General features: G+C 44.3%; 1 long non-coding RNA gene across 1 annotated transcript in view; it reads right to left on the reverse strand.

Annotated features, from left to right (window-relative positions):
- Positions 1 to 7,447: 7,447 nt before the first annotated feature.
- Positions 7,448 to 23,580, reverse strand: part of LOC117199005 (uncharacterized) — a 132,369-nt gene continuing 116,236 nt past the window's right edge. The window contains exons 4-5 of the long non-coding RNA XR_004480182.2: positions 19,057 to 19,675; positions 7,448 to 7,572 (exon numbers count right to left, since the gene is read on the reverse strand). This is a non-coding gene — a long non-coding RNA (uncharacterized LOC117199005). The remainder of the gene's footprint in view (positions 7,573 to 19,056; positions 19,676 to 23,580) is intronic.

The raw sequence follows: 23,580 nt of genomic DNA on the forward strand, positions 1-23,580 counted from the left end.
TGGGCCACTGCCCACTTTTTGGCCTTCTATGTAATGGCACTGGTGGGAGTCTCGTTTAGCGTATGCTAATGTATTACAATGAGCGTATAATGAGGCTCAAGGTCTACTGGAAGTCGAATCTTCCACCACTTTGGATCTAATTGGTTCTAACCAGTTTATGTCCTATCCTCAACGGCTATCTCATTCTTTCAAAGGTTGTGCCCTGCCCCCTGCCCCCCTGGTTTCAGTACGATCATATAAATATAAAATGAACACGTGCCAACGTTTTATCTAACTCACTAATTAATGGGGGAACCAGTAAGACATCATAACAGTTCAAAGGAGAATTCAAAGAACAGACACAAGCAGAGGCAATCAGGAATGCTGAAATGAATTACAAACAGAGACAGAAAGGGTCAATGGCCACAGGGAAGTAATCAATGGCATCTCCACCAGGCACAATTCATTTGCATTTCTATAGACAAGTATCATTTGCATTAGTACCAGTTTCCAACAATTATACAAAGTGGAAAAATAGCTCACAGACAATGAAAGGGGCAGAAATTCTGGAAGAGTGCGCTAGACAGAACAATCTTTTTATGCTTATTTCAAAGTCTTTCACAATTTTTCCTGACCTAAAAGTTACTTAATCTCTCTGGGGATACCAGGACCTGCCTCAGAAGTTAGCTATGAGATTATATTAGATGATATAGCCAAGTGTTTTGTACTTGTAAAACACCATGATGTTAGGAAATGATTATTTATTGCCTTTCAAACTCCTCTAGAACTCAAGTTTAAAAGTCTACATCTAGAAAGTGTTTAGAAATACAGTAACATTTCTTTAATATTCATTGACCTTTGATGGTTCAGTTTTTTAAAAGGCTAAACAAGACACAAAATGGGCAAAGAGCAGAAATAAGAGATTCCCAGGAAAAACATATAAATAGATACTAAACATACAAAAATAGTCTCAACCTCATCCATCATTTAAAAATGTAAGTAGGGCTTCCCTGGTGGCGCAGTGGTTGAGAGTCCGCCTGCCGATGCAGGGGACACGGGTTCGTGCCCCGGTCCGGGAAGATCCCACGTGCCCTGGAGCGGCTGGATCCGTCAGCCATGGCCGCTGAGCCTGCGCGTCCGGAGCCCGTGCTCCGCAACGGGAGAGGCCACAACAGTGAGAGGCCCGCGTACCACACACAAAAAAAGTAAGTAAAACAGTAATGCAATACATTTTTTTTAACTTTCAGGCTGGCAAATATTTCAAAGTGTTGGTAAGGGCTTGATGAAAGTCACTCTCATATAGAAGGAAGTATAAATTAATAAATTATTTTGGACGATAACTTCACAACTACTCATATTCTAAATGCACATCTCTTTGACTCATTGTTTTTGCAAGAACTTATCTGATAAATACACATGGATATAAATACTGTCTATAAGAATGTTCACCAAGGCTTTGTGACAGCAAACCCTGGAAACCACCAAAATAAGACACTGGTTGAGACAACTGATTATAGCATATTCATCCAGCTGTTAAAAATAATGAGAGGGGCTTCCCTGGTGGCACAGTGGTTGAGAATCTGCCTGCTAATGCAGGGGACACGGGTTCAAGCCCTGGTCTGGGAGGATCCCACATGCCGCGGAGCAACTAGGCCCGTGAGCCACAACTACTGAGCCTCCGCGTCTGGAGCCTATGCTCCGCAACAAGAGAGGCCACGATAGTGAGAGGCCCACGCACTGCGATGAAGAGTGGCCCCCGCTTGCCACAACTAGAGAAAGCCCTCGCACAGAAATGAAGACCCAACACAGCTCAAAATAGATAAATAAATAAGTTTAAAAAAAAAGAAAAAAGAAAAACATAATGAGAGAGACTGAAATACACCTCATGGGAAACTGTCATTAGACACATCACTGAATGGAAAAGGCATGTTTCAGAACAATATCATGGGCTCAGTTGAGTAAGAAACAGATCAGATATCCTGATATTTAAACACATCATCAGAATGTGATGGTTTCTGCACCGTAATAAATCCCACCAACACTTAGTTGCTTGAAATAATGATCTCTTTGGCTCAGGCTTGACCGGGCTCCCGGTCTAGTCGGTGCTGACTTAGCTGATCTCGGCTGGGCCTGCTCCTGTGTCTGCGGTCAGCTAGTCGGTCAGTGGCCACCGGGGGAATCTCAGGTGGCCTTACTCACAGACAGGCCTGGGTCTGGTAGGCTGTTAGCTGAGGCCACAGGGTGACTGGGCCTCAGTAGGCTTCCTCGTAGTGTGGTCACAGGATTCCAACAGCACAAAGGCAGAAGGTACAAGGGCTCTTGAGGCTTGGCCTGAGAATTCACTTCTCACTTCCACTGCGTCCACTGCTGAAAGCAAGTCATAAGGCCAGCCCGGATTCAAGGGGTGGGAAAACAGTCCTCCTCTTGACAGGAAGAGCTACAAAGTGCATGCCCTGCTTACCATCCACCGTAACACCCAAATGAATTTCTCATCTAGACTTCTTCCTTGAGTGCTCCTGACACCTCCACTTGACTGTCTAATGTCATCTTGAGGCAGAAGATAGGTGGGCCCCCGGGGCAAACAGTTGGAGTTCGTTCTCTGTGGACCGATACTCCAAGACGAAAACAGCCGGACAATCGAGGGAGGAGGCTGGGCCCTGCCCAGATAGAACATGAGACCACATATTCCTCATTCTCAAAGTCAGGAGACCTCCCCGACTACACATGCACAGAAAAGCTCCTTGGAGGTCAAACGGGAGGGGGCGCCACCCCAGAGTAAGTGATGCTAGCTACCCATAGGCCTCTTCAGTAGACTCCATCTTGGCTAAGAGATGCGCACACACCCGGGAGGATCCTGAGATGTACCAAATACGGACTCTGAACCAGGCAAATCGAAAGGATTGGCCAAAGAAAACCTAGAAGAAATGCCCCAAATAAGTGATTTAAACTACCACGAGAGCGCGACTCTCTCCCTCTCTGAGCCCCCCCGTGTGTCTATCCCCACGTACTGTACTCTGTTTTCTTCTAATAAACACTTTACTTGTTTCACTACTTTCCATCTTTGTGGGAATTCTTTTCTGCAAAGCCGAAGGGCCAGGGCCTTGTCACTGGCCACTGGTCGAGTGGCTAGCATTTGGCGCTCTCACCGCTGCGACCCGACCTCAGTCCCTGGCTGGGAACCGAAACCCTGCTTCAGGCTGCTGCAGGCTGCGGCCACCTGACATCACTCTCAAATTTAACACGTCTGAAAACAAACTCTATTCACTCCCCACCCCAAACGTGCTTCTTCCTCAGCCTTTCTCCTCAGCACATGGCAACGCCTTTCTTCCAGTTGCTCAGGCTCAGATCTTTACAGCAATTTTGATGACTATCTTTTCTTTATAAATATATATTTTTAATTGAAGTATAGTTGATTTACAAAGTTGTGTTAGTTTCAGGTATATAGTAAAGTGATTCAGTTATAAATATATTTTCTTTTTCCAATTCTTTTCCATTATAGGTTATTATGAATATAGTTCCCTGTGCTAAACAGTGGGTCCTCGTTGTTTATCTATTTTATATATAGTAGTGTGTATATGTTAATCCCAAACTCCCAATTTATCCCTCCCCCTCCCTTTCCCCTTTGGTAACCGTAACTTTGTTTTCTGTGTCTGTGAGTCTATTTTTGTTTTGTAAATAAGTTCATTGGTATCATTTTTTTAGATTCCACATATAAGTGATATCATATGATATTTGTCTGATGACTATCTTTTCTAATCAAGCAGCAAACCCAGCATCCAACTCCACCTCCTTGATGCCAGCCACGAGCATCTCCTCACTGTTTCCTTGTGCTCACCTTGCCCCATCTGGGCTCTATTCTTCACTCCGCAGCCAGAGGGATGCTGGGAGAATGTGAGTCAGATCATGACTCAAACCCTCAAGTTCTTCCCTGCCTCACGTGGAATAAAGTCAAAAAGTCCTTCCCGTGGCCAACACGGAAGTTTCCGTGGCTCCCATCATCTTCCCCAGGGCTCCCTGCTCCGGCGTTGCTGGCCTCCTACCAGCTACTGCTCCACAGTGCTGAATACAATCCTACCCCAGGGCTTTTGCACTTCCTGTCACTGCCTGAAACATCCTTTTCTAGCTATTTGCCTGGCTCACTCCCTCAATCAAATAGTACTCAGACAGCCCCCCTCAGGCCATCCTACCTAAGAGAGCACGCACATACACACCTTGTCATTCCCTACCCCTTACCCCATTTTTTAATTTTTACAGTGCTTATCAATACCTGACATAGTATGCATTTCTTTATTTATTGTCTATCTCCCAACAGTAGAATGAAAGTTCCATGAGGTCAAGGATATTATCTGATTTGTACACTGCTGTATTCCCCAAACAGGGCCTGGCACGTAGTAGACACTCAATATTTGTTATGTGTGTGTGCGTACTCACATCTATATATCTAGAAAGTTCCTAGACAAATACAAAAAAAACCCTGACAGCAATTACTTCCAGAGAGTGGGCTGATGGTCTCACATAATGGAGAGAGGAATATTTGTTTTCCCTGATGCCTGGCAGTGTTTGAATTTTTTGCCCTAAGTATATACTTTTAGAAATTAAATGTTAACAAATAACAGGACAATGGTTGCTTTTTCTCACTTCTCTTGTGCTTTACAACATGCCCTCTTGCTATCAAAGAAAATGCTTTTCTGCCTCTTCTGGTGCTGGAGGGGTCCCATGTGGGGACAGGGGGATCACCCAATGAGCCAGTGCAGAGAATCATAGGAGGGGATGGAGGTCTGGAAAGCGTCCTCTGGAGGCGGGGAGGGCAGACTCAGGGCACAAGGAGAAGTGGACCAGGAGCTCTGGGACAAAATCCAACGGAGATCAAGTTCATTCACAGAATAAAAGAACACGGAGCAGGCAGGCTCGGAATCTGAGAACAGAAGGTGCCGGGCCAAGAGCTCTTGGCTGTAGGATGGAATTTTAATGTAATCTCAGGGAAATAAATGCAGAAGATGGTCAGGTGGAAAAGACCTTTTATGGCCATCAGACCAAGAAGCTGATTTGCTGCATGGTGGTCTAATAAGAGGGCAGATCCGCATAGGAACAGCGGCGATGGCTTGACAGAAATCCTCTAGTAAATTTCTGAGCAAGATGTTAACAGGGTAAATAAGGAGGAGGAGCCCGGGGACTGCGTTCTGGCTCGTAAGCAGATCATCTGCAGAATTCGGCAAAACATGGATTCCCTTTCGACAAGGATTTGAGCCCCTGCTCTGGTGACAACTATTGTTTAAAGCTAAGTGGCCCCACCTCGTCACTAAGTCTGGACTCCTGAAATGGAAGAGTCAGCTCAAGTAACTGAAGAGTGTGAGTGGGGCTGCATCTAAAATTCAGTTATGTCTCCACCTCATTCCCATCTCTCCGCTCTGCTTTCCTCTGCGTCAGCCAGCCTCTCAGGTCTGAGGGGAAGAGTCTCCCTTTCCCAGGATTATCACAAAGGTCCTGGCATTGGGTGCCGCTAGCCACACCCAAGGCACAAAGCATCCCTCAATCTGTCTGTCCCGAAGGTTGAGGGGAGGGTGTGAACCGTTCTGACGGACCCTAGGGTACAGCCAGAGGTGAAGTCAGCTCTACCCCCAACCATGTGGATTGACAGTAGAGGAACAGGGGATCCCCTGGGAAAACTGGGATGCTGCTACCAGAAGAAAGGGAAATGGATTCTGGGTTGACAAATAATAGTCATTCACTAGAGATAACCTAAAATTTTATCTATTTTATACCACATAAGAATGCTTTCAGCTACAAGAAACCAACAGTAACTTATACCAATGTGAATTTGGGTTTCTCATCTAACAAGAAACCTGGAGGTATGGCCAGCATGTGTACGATTCACTTGACCTTTCTCCCATGGACACACAGTGACTGCTTCAGCTCCAGCCATCACATCTGCACTCAATTAGGAAGAAGCAAAGAAAGCAGTGTCAGTGATGTCTGTCTCTTCTACCAGGAAAAACAAAAAGACTCACAGACATAGAGAACAAACTTGTGGTTGCCAAGGGGGAGGGGAGGTGGGGGAGGGATGGAGTGGGAGTTTGGAGTTAGTAGATGCAAACTAGTATATATAGAATGGATAAACAACAAGGTCCTACTGTATAGCACAAGGAACTATATTCAATATCCTGGGATAAACCATAATGGAAAAGAATATTAAAAAGAATGTATATATGTGTATACCTGAGTCACTTTGCTGTACAGCAGAAATTAACACAACATTGTAAATCAACTATACTTCAATTTAAAAAAATAGATTAAAGAAAAGCCCTCCCAGAAACCCCCCAGCAGACTTCCACTTAAGACTGTGTAGCCAAAACTTTGTAAAAGGCCACACCTAGATGCGAGGGAAGTTGAGAGAACAAATATTTAGATTCTCCAAGCATGTTTGTTTGATGGAGGCTGGCGATGGAGGAGAAGGTTGGAAATGGGTGTCTGATCATTCAAAACAACTGTGGCTACCACACAGGCAGTGACTTGCCAGGGTGACAAGGTCAGAAAGCACAGAGCTGGGTCTTGAACTCAGGCCTTCTGAATCCAGAATTATGGCCCTATCTCCTTTGCCATGACTTCTCTAAAAACCAGGCTGGGAGTCAAGAGCAACCAAATAAACAAATTCTTTTTCTTGTACACAAAGGAGGAGAATCATTTTGTTAAAACATAACAAGCCCCCGAAGACGGAGACAATGAGTGGCAGGTCATCTGCCTCTTCCTCCTTCTCCCCTCCCAGGGCGCTGGTTAGGCTTAACATCTTCCACAGCGGGTCTCTAGGTGCTCTTTATTCAGACTTTCATGGTATAAAACAAACTTCTGACTTGGAATTCAGGAAGCCTCAGCTCTGGTCCCGTCCCCATCATGAGCAGCAGTGGCCAATTTGCTCCCCGTCTGGACAGCTCAGCTTCCTCCACTCTAAAATAACATTGGTCAAGATGTGGCTCCTGGGGCCCCTTCCAGTTCTGATGGTCTTTGTTCCTCAGAAAGCCAAGGTCTGAGCCCAACTCGTCACCTGAGCTCCCAGGAGACACTGACTCACTTTCTCTCTGGTCCCCGGGGTTCTAGCCAGAAATTGGCTCGAATAAGCACTGACCCATTCCCCTACCCCCACAAAGGTTCAGTGTTAACGAAAAGATCAGGGTTAATGAAAGTGTTTGCCATGAGCCTCAGGCTCTGCAAAGAAAGGTTCTAAATGGAAGCTGTTGCTAATCTTTCTCTGGGGTCTCAGCTAAAAAAATTGGTCCCCCTCAGGGCTGAGTCACTCCAGCTAATCGTCTGCTTCCTTGACCTGGAGTTAAATGCAGTGGATGGGCAGAAAGAACACGCTGCATCACACGAAAGGACTTTTCCACTTCTTACAACAGAGCCCTGCCCTTTGGTAGCACCTTGGGAAGCTGTGAGTGTGTGTGTGTGTGTGTGTGTGTGTGTGTGTGTGTCCATGCTGGGCGTGTTCCAGCTTTATCAAGCCAGTAGTTGACCTTGAGTCTTACAAAGGAATAGGTAGTCTCCAGGATTCGACAAGGGCTTATCCATTCCATAAACACTTACAGAGTCCTCTTCTGGGTCCTAGAGAAACAAAAACAAGAAGACACAGTCCCTGGCCTCAAGAGTGGATCTGGCAGGAGAGGACAGACACTTAGGTTAGACAGAACATTAGGATCTGGGGGGATATGAGTTAAATGGAGCAGTGTGGGAGCACCGTATTGAGGTGATTCAATCTGCCTAGGGAAACCAGAGACTTCCAGAGAAGGGAACATTTTACTTATACTTCAAGTATTAGTAGGAGTCTGAGAGGTAAAGAAGTAGGAGAAAGAACACTTTGGCTGAAGGAATTGTTACACAAATGGGAGCAGAGGTGGATTTACTGAAAAGCTATGAAACTTCATTTTGGAGGTTCCTCCTTTGTATGGGTCCCTTCCAAGATCTTGGACTGAATTTGATACTTGTAATATTGCATTCTCCTGCTTTGAAAAGGGTCCCCTGAATTGCATAAAACTTAGGCTCCATAAAATATGAATCGAGCTAGATTCCAAAATCTTCCTTGGTGTAATTAGATAGAGGAGTCACCTACCCAATCCAGGTACCTGTTCAGACAGTACCTGAATGGATTCTGTAATCCCAGCATTATTGCATAAAGACAACAAAAGGATGGGCTGCAGATGGCTGAACCCACAAGCAACCTGGAAGGAGAACTCAGTGGAGCTTTCTCTGCAGACTTCAACTCAGCAAACTATCAAGGGCAGGCTCTGTTTCCTAATAGCAATGCCCAGCTATTTATACTAAAGCCCTCGTGAAGATCCTCAAAGCACCGTGACCAAGGAATGGATCTGGTTGTGGTTTTGAGCACCCTGTGTGTCCCACGCCATGCTCAAACCATGCTACTGCATCTGGGGTCTCTAGTCCTCACTTCCAGGCCCTCAAGAGCATGTCTTGATCTTTGTTGGTTCATTTGCTTGAAGTCGAGGTTGAAGCCTTGAGTTTATACTTATATCATTAGGTATTTGAAGCTTTCAGATGCTCCAGAGAAGCTCAACCCTCTGCTGTCCTTCTTCATGGAGCAGCAGGTTGTGGACAGCTACCTGGGTGTCTCTGTAGCCCCATCACCCTGTGCTCTCAGCCACTGGAGGTCCCTCCCCATTGGCATCGCCAGAGTGACCCTTCCAAGAAGACAAGCACCAGTACCTAAGTGCTCACGGAGCCTCTGCTAACATTGCTTGCTAATGTCTCATTGGCCGGAGAGTCACATGACCACTCCCCCATGTGGGCGGAGGCTACATAATCGAGTGAACACCCAGAAGTGTGGTTCAGCAGGGGTCACCAGCATAACTGTCTGCCCCATGGTGCGTGACCCTGAGCAACTTAATTCAAGAAAGGGAATTTCTCTATACTTCATTTTCTTCATCTGTAAAGTGACGGAGCTAAAATCAAGGCTCTCAGCAGTCCCTTCTCCTAGCAGCCTTCCTATAAGGACAAAATCACAATGGAAACGAACCTTGAAGAGTTGGCTGAGACAAAACAAAACTTCACTTTGAATAATATAATACATATATAAATGTTCTATATGTAGAAGATATATAAGGTTTATTTGTATAAATATAAGGTTTACTTCAGACCAAAAAACCAAATGGGAAAGTTCCTGAAGAAAGAGAGATGGCTTATCAGTAACCCATGAAAAAGAGGCTTAGGGGATTTACTCAAAGCGAGCTTAGGGCTTCCCTGGTGGCGCAGTGATTAAGAATCTGCCTACCAATGCAGGGGACCCAGGTTCGAGCCCCGGTCCAGGAAGATCCCACATGCCGTGAAGCAACTAAGCCCGTGTGCCACAGCTACTGAGCCTGCGCTCTAGAACCTGCGAGCCACAACTACTGAGCCCGCGTGCCACAACTACTGAAGCCCATGTGCCTAGAGCCCATGTTCTGCAACAAGAGAAGCCACCACAATGAGAAGCCTGAACACCACAACTAAGAGCAGCCTCTGCTCGCCACAACTAGAGAAAGCCCGTGCGCAGCAACGAAGACCCAACGCAGCCAACAGTGAATAAATAAATAGTTTTTTTTTTTTTTAAGTGAGCTTAGTGGAAGTTAGCAGTGTGCTGCAGCCCCAGAGTGAGTTAAGGGAGGCTTTGGCTGCATGAACAGAAGTATGAGGGACAGAATTAGGGGTGTGGGTGACACTTCTTTTCTATAATCCAACAACAGCTGGAGTGATGCAGCCCTTTCTTGGTGCCTCTTTTTTTTTTTAGATGTTAGGGGTAGGAGTTTATTAATTAATTTATTTATTTTTGCTGTGTTGGGTCTTCGTTTCTGTGCGAGGGCTTTCTCTAGTTGTGGCAAGCAGGGGCCACTCTTCATCGTGGTGCGCGGGCCTCTCACTATCACGGCCTCTCTTGTTGCGGAGCACAGGCTCCAGACGCACAGGCTCAGTAGTTGTGGCTCACGGGCCTGGTTGCTCCGCGGCATGTGGGATCCTCCCAGATCAGGGCTCGAACCCATGTCCCCTGCATTAGCAGGCAGATTCTCAACCACTGCACCACCAGGGAAGCCCCTCGGTGCCTCTTTTTAAGAGAGAAGGGTAGACAGAAGAGATGTCCAGAAGAGATGACCTATAGAGAGATCAGACTGACACCATCTAAACCCCCATCAGTTTCCGCCTCATTTAACAGTGGAACAACACTCCTTGTGTGACTCCTAAACATTAGGCAGTGGGGAACACACACCACCATCTGTGAATTGTTCTCCCCTAAAAAAGAAAAAAAAAAAAAAAGAACTTGACTCCAATTATGCTGTAGACTTAACTACCTATTTCAGGAAGTATAGACAATAGAAGAATAAATTAAATTAAATACCAGGAAGAAGCAATTAGTCATATTCAGAATATGGGATAGTCAACAGAACAAATGATTGTGTTTCTCCAACAAATCTGTAGCATGGAAGAGACAGGGGAGGAATTGTTAATGAGTAAAAGAAACAGGAGATATAATAAGCAAAGGTAATATATGAATCTTTTCTGGACCTTGATTTTTTTAATCATAAAATCTCGAATACAATCAAGGAACTCTGAACATGAGTAATAGAGGATATTGAAATTTTCTGTTGTGTTGACTGTCAAAATAACATGGTCAGGTTTTTAACATCCCTCCTTTGTTAGTGATGCATACTAAAATCTTATGCATCAAAAGATGTAATGTTTGGGATTTGCTTCAAACTACTTCAGCAAACAAAACAGAGGAGGAGAGAACAGAGAAAACGACTGGCAAAAATGATCATAGTTGTGGAAAATTATTGATGAGCGTGTGGGAGTTCATAAGCTATCGTCTCTAGTTTTGTATATGCTAGAAATTTTTCCTAATAAAGAAATTTTAATCCAGAAGCCATTCATTTAAAAGAGGGAGTGCAGAGCAGAAAAAAAAAATGACCTGGAAGGCACAGGAGCACAGGTTCTAAAAGCCAGGTCTCCTGAGGGTCGCATGAAAGCACCGGGTATGTTTGGGACACAGGTGAGGGATTCCAGGAAATCCAAGGTTTGAAGGGCTTGTCAGGAGAAAGAGGGAGGACTCGCTCTGTGAAAGCACCCCAGACGGCAGCATCAGGACCAATACAGGAATTACAGGAAGAGAAGTTTAAGGCCAATGCAAAGAACACAGGAACTAGGTTTTCCAAAGGTCCCTTCTCCCTCACCTCTCTGACTCCCTCTTCTCCTGCAGCCCTTGGTGAGCCCCGCATTCCAACCACACTAAATCATCTGAGGGTCCTGGAACACATCAGGTACATTCCTATCTCACACCCTTTGCCCTGCATTTTCCTTGGCTAGGAATGCCCTCCCCTCTCCCCAGCTACTGGAATTCTACTCATGCTTCAAGGCCCCACTCAAACGCTGCCCTGCCCGCCTTGCCCTTGATCTCTCTTTTGAAGTAATTGCTCAGAATCTGCTGGTGGCTGTTACATGCATATCTCTCTAGATAGATATCAAAGATAAGTTATAAATTACCTTCTAAAATGATTCCTCCTTTTCACTCCCACAACTCTGTGTACCTTTATTGTGATAATAGTGGCCTCCATGTATGGAGGGTCCTATATGAGCCAAATGCTTTAATGCTCACCCCAGTCCTATGACACAGGCACCATAAGTGTCAGAGGGGGATGCAACTGAATGTCACACAGCAAAGGTCTGATTTCAACTCAGACTTGCCCGATGTCAAAGCTTTAAACAAATGTATATGTTATATACGTTTATAACATATACAGTATACATATGTACATATATGTGCATATGTCTATATACTATTCTTTATACTATGAATGTATAAAGGGTGTGTGTGTATACACTACTCCCCTTATTCATAGAGTCTGTTTTCCTTTCTAGTACACTGTCTGGCATAAGGTAAATGTCCCATAAATATTTGACGAAGGACGGATAGATGAATGAACAAATCCAGCATTATGACTAGTTATACAGACGCTTTTCCCCACAATGCCCCACGTGGTAAACTCTGGACAACAGAATAAATAAATGGGACTAGGCGCCAGGATTCCACACGGGATAGAAGGGCAGTCCAAGTGGCAAGAGTGGCAGGGGCCTGCCAAGGTCCCCAGGAAGTCGAGGGGGTGACAGAGGGAGGGGAGTTGCCGACAGGGTCCCTGTGGGACCACCACCCGGGCTGTCATCAGCCCAGGCTGCTCCTAGCCGTTCCTGGAGCCAGTGGCGGGGTAGGGGGGTAAGAAAGCCTCTCTCTTCTTCCCCAGTTGCCAGGGCCCTGACCGCTGTGTGACCCCTGGGGTGGGGACCTGTACTCCCCAGGGGAGGAAGGTTATAGCCCTGTTATCGGCAGGAGGCAATGAAGCCATTTCGTGATAATTAGAATCCTAACCAATTTAAGTCATTTACAGCTCTCAAACAATTCCCTGGTGATCCTTATCTCCCCAAGAATCCTGAGATGTTATTCGAAAGGGGTTATAAACTAAGAACCTGGTTGGGGGTGGGGAATGAAAACAGAGGAGAAGGAGGAAAGATGGCCTCCCAGGGTGATGGGAAAAGAGGAAAAGTTTTAGGGCCCCATTCGCGTGCCTGGTCCTTCATCCGATGTGGGCAAGGCAGGCCTATCCTTGTGGATTTTGTAAGAGAAAAGTGTTCTGTCTCTAGAAGGTTCCTCTTTAGAATCATGAGATCTTGGCTAGAAAAGCGGAAGAAACACCTAGGAAGGTATTTCCAAAATCAGAAACCCTGGACATCTGTGGTTCGTGAGATGTTCATGGGTGTTGAATGAAAATATTCCCAAGGTGAATGGGTTTGGGCAATTCATAAACTGTGACTCCCTCGTAGAAATCACAGGCCCCACTGCATCTCAAAGATTCTGGCAAGAGTTATAGGAAAGAATCTAAGATCTACAGGAAAGTTTAACTCAGTGAAACCCAGTGTGTTCAGACTTTGACCACTGAACCTATTCACCCCCACAGGAAATCTATTAATAACAACACAAGAAGCCTCTAGAAATATGGATCTTTTTATCCTAGTTTCCTTCTCATTCTTGGACTGAAGTTAAACTGAGTGGCTTTCTGTTCTATAACACACCCCTAGTTAGGACAAGTATTTGCATTCAACAGTGGGCAGTCAGCCATCTGTGGATACCTTTGGAAGATAATGGGGGACAACCTCCATTTTTTTTGGTCTTACCTGAGAGGCCATGTGAAAGAGGAAAAGGAAAGGAAAAAGAGAATCTTCTGACAAACCAAAAATCGGATCACCAACTGGCCTCACCTCCAAAGGTGACAGAAAGAGACTTAGTCTGTGCATACCAAAAGGGCAGAATTGATCCAGTTAAAGAAGGAGCTTTCTAACAGTCAAAGCCGCAGACAGCAGAACAGATGGCCTCAGGAAGGAATGAGCTCCCTGACATGTGCGTATGAGCCAAAGCTGAACAGCCCTTAGGGGTGTAGTACTCAGTCAATTAGTAAATACCTGAGAATCTGTATTGTTCAAAGCACTGACTGAAGGCAGAAAAATAGTGATGAGCAAAGTCCCTGCTGTATGTGAGCTTATATTCTGATGGGGAGGGAAGAGAAACAGGTAAGAGCCAAGTAAACAAAAATAAATGTAATAAGATATTAAAATGGTGATGTCCTAGTAGTGGGAGAGAGGCTAGTGAAGTTATGGTGGCCAGGCAAAGCCTCCGTGGGATCAAGACACCTGAACTGAGAGCTAAGCTCTAGGAGCAGTGAACCAAGCATACAGTTCAACATGTCCAAAGGCTCTGCAGTGGAAATACTTTGAATGTATTCAAAGAACCAAAGGGAGGCCAGTGTGGTGAGTGGGGCTGGGAGAACACTGTGGATGAGGGAGGAAAGGTACAGCACAGTCTAGCATCAGTGGCCTAGACAACCCCATGCATCCTTCTGGTTCTGAGGATCTTTGACAGTACCCCTGACTGATCAGATTGAGATCGTAGAGTCCCTCTCCCTTGACAAATGTCAACAATCTCAGGCTCAAGCCTCAGTTTCCTCATCTGACAACTGGAAGCTGTAAACTTTGCAAAAATGCTACCCAGATAAGGGACTATGTACTTACTTAGCAAGCACAGAATCAGTAATATGTGCCATTCTAAACACTTTCTAATATTACTCATTGACCCTTCCTAATATCCCTAGGAGGTAGACACTAGTAGTATTCCTATTTTATCAAGGGGAAACTGAGGCACAGAGAGGCACTTGGCACATTTAATCCTAGTAGATGCTAAGAACATCATAGCTACTGTATGCTTAGATGTAAAAGTTTCCAGGAGATGTAAATAAAATATTTTCCATGATCTTTGTGCTTCCCCACCCCCACTTTCGGAGCTCCCAATCTGGAGCATATACATGTCCTTATAGATTCTCAGTAAAGAATTATTCAATTGAGTCATGTGGCACCAATAAATACAACCCACCTCCAGAGCGTGAGGATAACTAAGAGTCTTGCAGTCATCCCTATCAAAATTCTAACAGCATATTTCACAGAAATAGAAAAAGCAATCCCCAAATTCTTATAAAACCACAAAAGACCCAAATAGCTACAGAAATCTTGAGAAAGAAGATTGTAAACTGTATTACAAAGCTATGGTAATCAAAACAGTATAGTACTGGCATAAAAACAAACACATAGACCAATGGAATAGAATAGAGTACCCAGATAAAACCCAAATAAAACCACACATATGTGGTCAACTAATCTAATCCTTGACAAGGATCCCAAGAATACACAATGGCGAAGGGATAAATAAATGGTGTTTGAAAAATTGGCTATCCAACACAAAAGAATAAAACTGAACTCTTACACCACTCACAGAAATCAACTCAAAATGGATTAAAGACAAATATAAGACCTGAAACCATAAAACTCCTAGAAGAAAACATAGGGGAAAGCTCCCTGGCATTGATCTTGGCATTGATTTTTTTGGATATAACACCAAAAGCACAGGCAACAAAAGCAAAAATAAACAAATGGGATTACATCAAACCAAAAGGCTTCTGCACAGCAAAGGAAACCATCAACAAAACTAAAAGGCAACCTGCAGAATGTGAGAAAATATTTGCAAACCATATATCCAATAAATGGTTAACATTCAAAATATACAAGGAACTTTCACAACTCTATAGCAAAAAAATAAACAAACAATAAGAAAAACCCCAAATAACCCATTTTTAAAATGGGCAAAGGACCTCAAAAGACATTTTTCCAAAGACAACATACAAATGGCCAACAAGTATATGAAAAGGGGCTTAACATCACTAATCATCAGGGAAATGCAAGTCAAAAGCAGAATGAGATATCACCTCACACCTGTTAGGATGGCTATTGTCAAAATGACAACAGATACGTATTGACAAGGGTGTAGAGAAAAGGGAACTCTTGTGCACTGTTGGTGGGAATGTAAATTGGTACAGCCATTATGGAAAACATTATGGGGGTTCCTCAAAAAACTAAAAAGTAGAACTACCATGTGATCCAACAATCCCACTACCAGGTATATATCCAAATGAAATGAAATCAGTATCTCAAAGAGATATCTGCACTCCATGTTCATTGCAGTGTTATTCATAATAGCCAAGATATGGAAACAACATAAATGTCCCTCTATAGATGGATGGATAAAGAAGATATGGTATGTACATACACATAATGGAATATTATTCAGCCATAAAAAAGAAGGATTACCTGCCATTTGGAACAACATGGATGAATCTGGCGGACATTATGCTAAGTGAAATTAGCCAGACAGAGAAAGATAAATACTGAATGATCTCACTTACGTGTGAAATATTAAAAAGTTGAACTCATAGAACCAGAGAGTAGAACCATGATTACCAGGGGCTGGGGGCTGGGGGAAATGGGGAGAGGTTGGTCAAAGGGTACAAACTTTCAGTTATAAGATGAATAAGTTCTGGGGATGTAATGTGCAGCTTGGCAACTATAGTTAATAATACTCTATTGCAGTCTTGAAATTTGCTAAGAGACTAGACCCTCAGTGTTCTCACCACATGGAAAAAAGAAATAACTATGTGAGGTGATAGACGTGTCAATTAATTTGACTGTGGTAATCACTTCACAATGTATACGTATATCAAACCATCACGTTGTACATGTTAAATACATACCATTTTTATTTGCCAATTATACCTTGGTAAAGCTGGGGGTCGGGGGGAGTCTTGCAGTTAAAGGAGAGGGCACTGCACAGCTACAGGACCACAAGGGAACTCGTATTTGTCTAGCCTCTACTCCGCATCACATCCCCGTGGGGTTTGGATTACAATCCCCACTCTATAGCTTGTAAAAAATGAGGCTCAAGTGAAATCTATGGTCACCCATAATAAGTAGTAGAGCTTCATACTCCAAAGAGTTTCCCCCAGACCCAGTCCACGTGGACTCTGGGTGGGGGGAGGAGCATCTAGCCTTCAAGAGATCATTTCCTTATTGGGGGGGGGGGTGTCTCTCCCACCTGGGATATAATAGGTCCAATCCATGAGAACCAAACAGTACACTTACACCTCAGCTGTGGCCTAACAGAGGGAAAAATAAGTATAATTTCCCTCCTATGCTGAAAAATAAAATTAAATTAAATTAAAAGGGGGCTTCCCTGGTGGCGCAGTGGTTGAGAGTCCGCCTGCCGATGCAGGGGATGCGGGTTCGTGCCCCGGTCCGGGAAGATCCCACATGCCGCAGAGCGGCTGGGCCCGTGAGCCATGGCCACTGAGCCTGCGCGTCTGGAGGCTGTGCTCCGCAACGGGAGAGGCCACAGCGGTGAGAGGCCTGCGTACCGCAAAAAAAAATTTAAAATAAAAATAAATAAATAAAAAGGTATCTTTATTACAAACTATATATTTAACACATTTTATCATGTTAAAACGTTTTTAAAAGACTGAGAAAAAAAAGATCTCATAAAGCAAACAAGTGTATTATTTATCTTTCCATTTAACCTTACTGCAATCAATTTATTCAAAACACTAACCTTTTCTGAGACTTTGGCTCAGACTATTTTCTTATTATACATCCACCTCCGTGGGCGTGTGCATCTGTATTTTCATGAACCTCTAACTAAGATGCAGCATTTCCTTCCATTAAGACTGCAGACAAAAAATTACACGGTGGTGTATTCACAGTACCTATGACCTGCAGATACCTCAAAATATCTAATGTATTAATAAAGAAGCACATGTATGCCACAGTATCACAACTGTTTTACTATTTTGACAGCTGGATTTCAGTATAATTAATTACCTTTAAAATCTGTGTTTTATGTCATCAATTCATTATTCAGAGAAACGGTCATGAGTTTTGCCAGACAGCCAGAAGATTCTACGGTTTCAAAAAGCTAAGAACCCCACCTCCACACGAAGTCTTCCTTCTCTGCCAGGGGCTTCTGAAGAGGAGACCCCAAAAGACTTTTGTGACTTATTTTTTTTAACATCTTTATTGGAGTATAATTGCTTTACAATGTTGTGTTAGTTTCTGCTGTATAACAAAGTGAATCAGCTATACATATACATATATCCCCATATCCCCTCCCTCTTGCGTCTCCCTCCCACCCTCCCTATCCCACCCCTCTAGGTGGTCACAAAGCACCGAGCTGATCTCCCTGTGCTATGCAGCTGCTTCCCACTAGCTATCTGTTTTACATTTGGTAGTATATATATGTGTCAATGTTACTCTCTCACTTCGTCCCAGCGTATCCTTCCCCCTCCCCATGTCCTCAAGTCCATTCTCTGTGTCTGTGTCTTTATTCCTGTCCTGCTCCTAGGTTCTTCAGAACCATTTTTTTTTTTAGATTCCATATATATGCTTTAGTATATTGTATTTGTCTTTCTCTTTCTGACTTACTTCACTCTGTATGACAGACTCTAGATCTATCCAAAACAAATAACTCAATTTTGTTTCTTTTTATGGCTGAGTAATATTCCATTGTATATATGTGCCACATCTTCTTTATCCATTCATCTGTCGATGGACACTTACGTTGCTTCCATGTCCTGGTTATTGTAAATAGCGCTGCAATGAGCATTGTGGTACATGACTCTTTCTGAATTATGATTTTCTCAGGGTATATGCCCAGTAGTGGGATTGCTGGGTCGTATGGTAGTTCTGTTTTTAGTTTTTTAAGGAACCTCCATACTGTTCTCCATAGTGGTTGTATCAATTTACATTCCCACCAACAGTGCACGAGGGTTTCCTTTTCTCCACACCCTCTCCAGCATTTATTGTTTATAGATTTTTTTTTTTTTTTTTTTTTTTTTTTTTTTTGCGGTACGCGGGCCTCTCACTGTTGTGGCCTCTCCCGTTGTGGAGCACAGGCTCCGGACGCGCAGGCTCAGCGGCCATGGCTCACGGGCCCAGCCGCTCCGCGGCATGTGGGATCGTCCCGAACCGTGGCACGAACCCGTGTCCCCTGCATCGGCAGGCGGACTCTCAACCACTGCACCACCAGGGAAGCCCTGTTTATAGATTTTTTGATGATGGCCATTCTGACTGGTGTGAGGTGACACCGCATTGTGGTTTTGATTTGCATTTCTCTAACGATTAGTGATGTTGAGCATCCTTTCATGTGTTTGTTGGCAATCTGTATCAAATCGGAAAAGAAGTAAAACTCTCACTGTTTGTAGATGACATGATACTATACACAGAGAATCCTAGAGATGCTACCAGAAAACTCCTAGCGCTAATCAATGAATTTGGTAAAGTAGCAGGATACAAAATTAATGCACAGAAATCTCTGGCATTCCTATACACTAATGACGAAAAATCTGAAAGAGAAATTAAGGAAACACTCCCATTTACCATTGCATCAAAAAGAATAAAATACCTAGGAATAAACCTACCTAAGGAGACAAAAGACCTATATGCAGAAAACTTTTGTGACTCTTTAGGCTAATCGGAGGCCCAGCGTCTCTCAGCTTCTGTCCTGCCCCCTCTCCACCTGCATCATTCATGCTGAAAGAAATTGCAGTCGCACTGGGCTTGCATCCTGCCCACCACATTAACCTCCGGAACCAATTTTCCCCCATCAGACTTGCTCCACCCACTTACCTTTTGAAGACCAGGGAAAGCGCCAGCCTCTTCAGTCTTTCAAAGGGAGGCTTTGAGTTGATGAACTGGAATTTTATACTCAAAGGGAAGATCAGATTTCATCTGCAGAGTCCCTGGGCAGCAAGGAGCGCAGCTCACAAAGTCCCCTGGCAGCAAAGTGTTTTCTGTAGATGGGCTCACATTCCCCTCCATATAGCAGTGGGAAATGCCGCCCCAGCACACTTCTGATGAGTTTAAACCCAGACTTAAAGTTTGTTCCATCACAGGCACGGAAATCTTCCTTCCTTGAATCACCTGACCCAGACCTTCGAGTAACCTGCCCTCCAGGGAACTTTGGTGTGATGCTTCCACAACCTGGGATGCTCGCTAGGGGCTGGAGGGTCACAAGACTCAGGGTGGGGGGTGGGCAACCACTTAGCCAGTTTTGTTCTCTATGTCACCACCCCCACGGCTCATTCTCCAGGGTGTTTCCAAAGCCCTCTGGGGAGATGCAACCCAGGGCAGAGGACAGAGGGTCCTGGGTTAGCAATGGGAAGATTCTGGTTCAAGTCCAAGCTTTCCTCACGGCTGGATGCATCTGGACAGCGGCCCCAACACCTCTGGGTCTCAGTGTCCCCATCTGTAGAAGGAGGAGGGAAGATTGGATAATCCGTCTCTGGAGGCCTTGGGTACCACATCAACACCACTCAGTGAACGGCACCTGGGAGGTGCCGCCCACCACCAGCGCTGCCTGGCCTCATTTCTGGCTTTGCTTGATCAGACAGGTAGCCCCATTCGGGCCCCAGAGTCCACAGCCTTCTGCCATGAAAAGGAGCCCCTCCATGGAGGCAGGATGTCCAGGGGTCCTCAGCCAAAAGGGTCAGGAAGTGCTGGGGGTCCAGGGCTATGCTCAGTGACAGGCGTTGCTTCTCGCTGGTGTCTTAAACTCCCTCATCAACATGCCTCCTTCAGGGTCCTTCTGAGTCAAGGCCATGCTGGCCCAGGCAAAGAAGTCTGGCCAAGGAGCCCTCTGAGAGCAGCAAATGGGGGAGGGTGGCATGTTAGTCCTGCGTCCCCCGGGAGGATCCTGGGACTAAGCACACTGGGATACCCTTTGAGGATAACAGTATATGGGGAATCATTGCCCTTAGAGATCCCTCATGCAAACGCCTTAGTTTTCAGCAGAGAAGGAGGCAGAGAGGCGAAGGGCCTTGCACGGGGTCACACGGTACTGTCAAGAACCTAGTCTTTCTCTCCCTTCCTTTTTTTTTTTTTTTTTTTTTGCAGTACGCGGGCCTCTCACCACTGCGGCCTCTCCCGTTGCGCAGCACAGGCTCCAGACGCGCAGGCTCAGCGGCCACGGCTCACGGGCCCAGCCGCTCCGCGGCATGTGGGATCTTCCCGGACCGGGGCACGAACCCATGTCCCCTGCATCGGCAGGCGGACTCTCAACCACTACACCACCAGGGAAGCCCTGCATCAGCTCTTAGTTGCAGCACCTGGGATCTTTTAGTTGCAGTATGCGGACTCTTCAGTTGTGGCATGTATGTAGGATCTAGTTCCCCAACCAGGGATCGAACCCAGGCCCCCTGCATTGGGAGCATGGAGTCTTACCCACTGGACCACAGGAAAGTCCCTATTTATTTATTTATTTATTTATTTATTTATTCTTTTTCTGATTCTTTTTCATTATAGGCTATTACAGTATATTGAATTTAGTTCCCTGCGCTATACAGTAGGTCCTTGTTGTTTATCTATTTTATATACTGTAGTGTGTATCTATTAATCCCAAACTCCAAATTTATCCCTCTCCCCCTCTTTCCCCTTTGGTAACCATAAGTTTGTTTTCTATGTCTATGAGTCTGTTTCTGTTTTGTAAATAACTTCATTTATATCATTTTTTTAATTCCCCATATAAGTGATATCATATGATATTTGTCTTTCTCTGTCTGACTTACTTCACTTAGTATGGTAATCTCTAGTTGCTGCAAATGGCACTATTTCATTCTTTTCATGGCTGAGTAGTATTCCATTGTGTATATATATAATCTTTTCAAATTAGTGTTTTCATCTTTTCTAGATATATGCCCAGGAGTGGGATTGCTGGATCATATGGTAACTCTGTTTTCAGTTTTTTAAGGAACCTCCATACTGTTCTCCTTAGTGGCTGTACCAGTTTACATTCCCACCAACAGTGTAGTAGGGCTCCCTTTTCTCTACACCCTCTCCAGCATTTATTATTTGTAGACTTTTTAACGATGGTCGTTCTGACCGATGGGTGTTGTCGCTATTTTTAATTTTAGCCACTATGATAGGTATGTAGTGATAGCTCATTGTGATTTAAATTTGCATTTCTCTAATGGCTGATGAGGTTGAATCTATTTTCATGTGTTTATTTTTCCACCTTTCTATCTTCTTCAGTGAAATCTCTCCAAGTTTTTTTCAGTTTTTCCTGAAAACTCTGATTGGAATAGAGAGGTTTATTCAAAAAGTCTCTGTGATGCTTGGATCCCCCTTTTCTGGCCCTTTGGCTAGAAAGAGCAGGCTTTTGTGGGGCTTTTTGTCTATTTTCTTGGTGGGTCCAGGTTTCTAGCTTCAACTCCAATTCTTGGAAATCTGAGGCAAAGAGAAAACCCTGGGAACTCCCCACCAGTCCTTCCTTGGGTCCCAAGATCCCAAGCCAGTCTCCTTCTTCTCTCCACCTTGCAGAATCTTTTCGTGTTTGTTTTACATACCATGTCCAGGGTGTTTAATTGTACTTAGTGGAAGTCACTGGGAAAATGCAACAACTAATCTGCTTTCCAGAAGCAGACGCTTCTCTGGATTATGCTTTTCACATCTCTGTGCCTTTGCCTATGCTGTTCCCTCTGTCAAGAACAACCCTTCCCTTCCTTTCTTTGAATAGTTATCTCCAACTTCACAGCTCAGCTCCTGCCCTCTCCACCAGGGTCCCTGACGCCACAGACCAGGTGAGGTGACCAATAGCATCCCTGTGCCTGGAGCACCGTAGTGACCAGACTATGTTAAGATTTTCTTTTTGTCCTTCTTGCTTTCTAGGCCATCAGCCCCTGGAGGGAAGGACTAAGTCCTGATGGACTGTGTGCCTCTAGCTCACACCACAGTGCCTGGTGCATAGTAGGCACTTGATAAATGTTTGTTGAGTGAATGAATAACATTCACTGAGGTCTTCCCTTTTGCCTTTGGGTGGTGCACAGGAATGAAGACAATGCACTTGACGCCGACCCCTCCTAGACTTTTGTGGGTGATCTTGGGCAAATAGCCTGACCTCTGCTGACATCAGTTTCTTCCACATTGACTAATTAGCATGAACATGGGAATAACTATTATTATCAAAACCCACTATTTTTATCACTCAGTATGTGCTAGGCACTATGTTAATTGCTTCATCTTCATTATCTCATTTAAGTCTTAAAATAACTCAATGAATGCTAAGTGTAGTAAGTCAGAGAGACAAATACCGTATGTTCCCACTTATAGGTGAAACCTAAAAACACCGAAGTCAGAGAAACAGAGTAGAATGGTGGTTGCTAGGAGCTGAGGGTGAAGGAATTAGGGAGATGTTGGTCAAAGGGTACAAACTACCAGTCATAAGATAAATAAGTTCTGGGGATGTAATATACAGCATAATGACTACAGCTAACAAAGCTGTAATACATACTGAAAGTCCCTAAGAGTAAATCTTCTTTTTAATGTATACTTATTATAGCTGATTTACCATGTTGTGTTAGTTTCTGCTGTACAGCAAAGTGATTCAGTTACACAAATATATATATACATTCTTTCTCATATTCTTTTCCATGATGGTTTATCACAGGATATTGAATATAGTTCCCTGTGCTCTACAGTAGGACCTTGTTGTTTATCCATTCTCTATATAATAGTTTGCATCTGCTGATCCCAAACCCCCAGTCCATCCCTCCCCCACCCCCTCTCCTGCTTGGCAACCACAAATCTGTCCTCTATGCCTGTGAGTCTGTTTCTGTTTCGTAGATAGGCTCATTTGTGTTGTATTTCAGATTTCACACATAAGTGATATCATATGGTGTTTGTCTTTCTCTTTCTGACTTACTTCACTTAGTATGATAATCTCTAGGTCCATCCATGTAGCTGCAAATGGCATTATTTCATTCTTTTTTATGGCTGAGTAGTATTCCATTGCACACACACACACACACACACACACACACACACACACACACACACCCCACATCTTCTTTATCCATTCATCTGTCAATGGACACTTAGGTTGCTTCCATGTCTTGGCTATTGTGAATAGTGCTGCTATGAACATAGGAGTGCATGTATATTTTTGAATTATAATTTTGTCTGGATATATGCCCAGGAGTGGGATTGCTGGACCATATGACAACTCTATTTTTGGTTTTTTGAGGAAGCTCCATACTGTTTTCCACAGTGGCTGCACCAGTTTACATTCCCACCAACGGTGTTAGAGGGTTCTCTTTACGAGAGTGAATCTTAAACATTCTCAACACAAGAAAAAAAATGGTAATGATGTGAGGTGAT

Source organism: Orcinus orca, chromosome 11 (assembly GCF_937001465.1).
Source record: "Orcinus orca chromosome 11, mOrcOrc1.1, whole genome shotgun sequence".
Lineage (NCBI taxonomy): Eukaryota > Metazoa > Chordata > Mammalia > Artiodactyla > Delphinidae > Orcinus > Orcinus orca.